This window comes from Neodiprion virginianus, chromosome 4, assembly GCF_021901495.1.
Source record: "Neodiprion virginianus isolate iyNeoVirg1 chromosome 4, iyNeoVirg1.1, whole genome shotgun sequence".
NCBI classification, from domain to species: Eukaryota; Metazoa; Arthropoda; class Insecta; order Hymenoptera; family Diprionidae; genus Neodiprion; species Neodiprion virginianus.
This window is the reverse complement of record NC_060880.1, coordinates 10,992,501-10,995,000: the sequence shown is the minus strand read 5'-3', so window position 1 is coordinate 10,995,000 and position 2,500 is coordinate 10,992,501. Positions and strand designations below refer to the sequence as shown.

General features: G+C 60.7%; 1 pseudogene; it reads right to left on the bottom strand.

Annotated features, from left to right (window-relative positions):
• Positions 1-2,500, bottom strand: part of LOC124304216 (uncharacterized) — a 7,662-nt pseudogene that overhangs the window by 2,440 nt on the left and 2,722 nt on the right.

Below are 2,500 nucleotides of genomic sequence, written 5' to 3'. Positions count from 1 at the left end.
CCCAGGGCCAGTAGATGATAGACCCTGGGTAGCAGGAAGAGCCGCAGCATAGTTAGTCGTTGCTGCGGCTTGAGCGGAGCTCTGGTGATGTTATTGAGCTCCGCTCCAAGCTCGGCCTCGACAGTCGTAAGCCCCCCGGGGCTGAACTCGCCGCCCAAGTAACTCCACTTATGGAGCACGCCGGTTTGGGTCAGAGGGCCGCCCCGTAGTCGAAACAACGGTTCGACTACGGTTTTGACCTTCTTCACCTTACCGGCGGGCACCAAAGACAAAGCGGTACACTTGGACGGGTTGAGCATCAGCCCCATGCCAGCTGCCGTCTCTTCAACCTTAGCGAGTGCCCTCTGCATTCCCCACTTGGAGGATGTTATCAGGGTCAGGTCATCCGCGAACGCGAGACAGGCAATCCGCTCGCCTTCGAGGATGAACCCGACCTCAGAGGGCACGGCCGCAAGGATTTTATTTGCGACCAGGTTGAAAAGAATCGGCGAGAGGGGGTCTCCTTGACGAACTCCGCGCCGGACTGGTACCGGAGGGGACATTCTTCTGTCCGCCGCCAGCCTGGTGGTAGCGCCTTTGTACAGCTCGGCCACATAGGACACCAAGCCGGTGGGTAGGCCGAGCTGTCCAACGATCGTTGCGAGCGCCTCGTGGCTTACCGTGTCAAATGCCTTAGCGACATCAAGGGTAGCCACGTGGAGCTCGCGACGCAGCGTGCGGGCCGTCCATAAGATGGCGTCAAGGACGGCCGTATTTTCGGCCGTTCCGTCGGCCGCAATGAACGCACGCTGGCGATCGTCGGTAAGGTTGGCGGATCTAAGGCGGACAGCAAGAATGCGGTGAAGTTGGCGAACCACTACCGAGCCAATCGAGATTGGTCGGTAGTCCCCAGGATTTTCCGGTACCTTCTTCTTCGGAATAAAGATAGTCCGGCTCTGAAGGAGTTGTCTTGGGAACCCCCCCTTAAGCATGACGACATTATAGAGGAGCGCGCGGGTAGATGTTGATACCGCGCGCCACTGCCTCGCCGTGACCATGTCTGGACCGGGTGACGACGACACGGGGACCTTGATGACATCAATCTCCTCAACGGAGATTGGGTCCCACGTGTATCGTAGCTCGGGTCTTTCAGGCGGGATCCTAGAAGGTCCTGCATAGTCCTTGGACGGATGTCCAAGGAGTGGGCCCCAGTGCGTGATTAGTTCGTCCAAGGTGTGGTTGGACGAACTGGGGCCTCCTTCTAGGATCTCCCGAGCTACGTGACGTCGATTGTTTCTCCACCCGGTCTGGACTCTGGCGTACTCACGACGACGCAGTGTCCTCCTTGACGGCGGCTTTCCATACCTCTGGCGAATTGGGTTTGCGGCCGGCTCGCGGCGCCTGGATCCAGCTGCAGCGGCTGTAGGGGGAAATACTCTGCCTAACCAATCGATTATGGCGGCGTCTGTATTCCCCCCAACCAGAGCATCATCAGCGATGTCGGCCAACTCGTTGGCCCGATGATGCTCCTCCTGCCGGGCTATCACAATCAAACGACGTATAGCTCCGGCAAGGTCCTGCCCCCAAGTTGTAGCGGGAGCAGGTGCCGCTGGGGTGGGAGGTGTTACCCTTGCTGGATCGGCGGAGGGAGAGCGCTCACGCGGTGACGGCAGCGAACGGCTCCTTCGTCCCGGTAGTCTGGTAGAAGTCCCAGGGGGCGAGTGGGCAGCCTCTAGTTGTTGCTGGGCTGCCTCAACCATTCTTCGGTAGTCCGGCCTGCGCCGGACCCCTTTAATCGCCTCCTGGGTCCTACCGGGGACCAGAGCGAGGAGATGTAGGTTCATGAACCTCACTCCTCGCTCGGTGGCCTGAGCCTCCTCGCGTGCCATCATACGCAACTCTTCATCCCTCCACCTGAGCTTGGCGCCGGGCAATTCAATGGCCGCATTTGCTTCCACAGGGTGCCGTATCCTGCGGTGAACTCCGAGCCCTCGCTTTGTAGCGAAGTCCTGCTCGCAGTCACCGCAGGCATACCGCTCGGGTGCTGGGTTTGGGTCATTAGGGTGCGGTTCTTCCTCAGGGACTGGCGTGGGGTCGTCCACTACCCCCACAGCCACCTCCGGGGGACCGGCTAGCTCCCCCCGGGTGCTTGTTTCAGCAGGCCCGCCGGGCTGAGGCACGCGGCGGGTTCTGCTTATAATTTTCTGTCGTTGCTAGCCTGCTGAAAGTTAGTGGGGAGGGCTGGCAACCCCCCCCACCCTTAAGCCCCCGCCGTTTATCGGCCGCCCGCCAGTGGCCGGTCGGTGGGCACGTGACGGTTCCCCGAGGGGAGCCGTCTTTGGGCGGCCGACAGCCAACCGTCGTTAGCTAGATGCGGGTTGTCATACCCGCACCCATTGCCCGACTCTCACCACGAGGAGGTGACGGTTGGCACATGTGTGTTGCAGCTAGGACGTCGCGAGCACTCTACCACCGCTCCGACACCCAGCCACAACCCACTTAAGAGAGTCATAGTTACTCC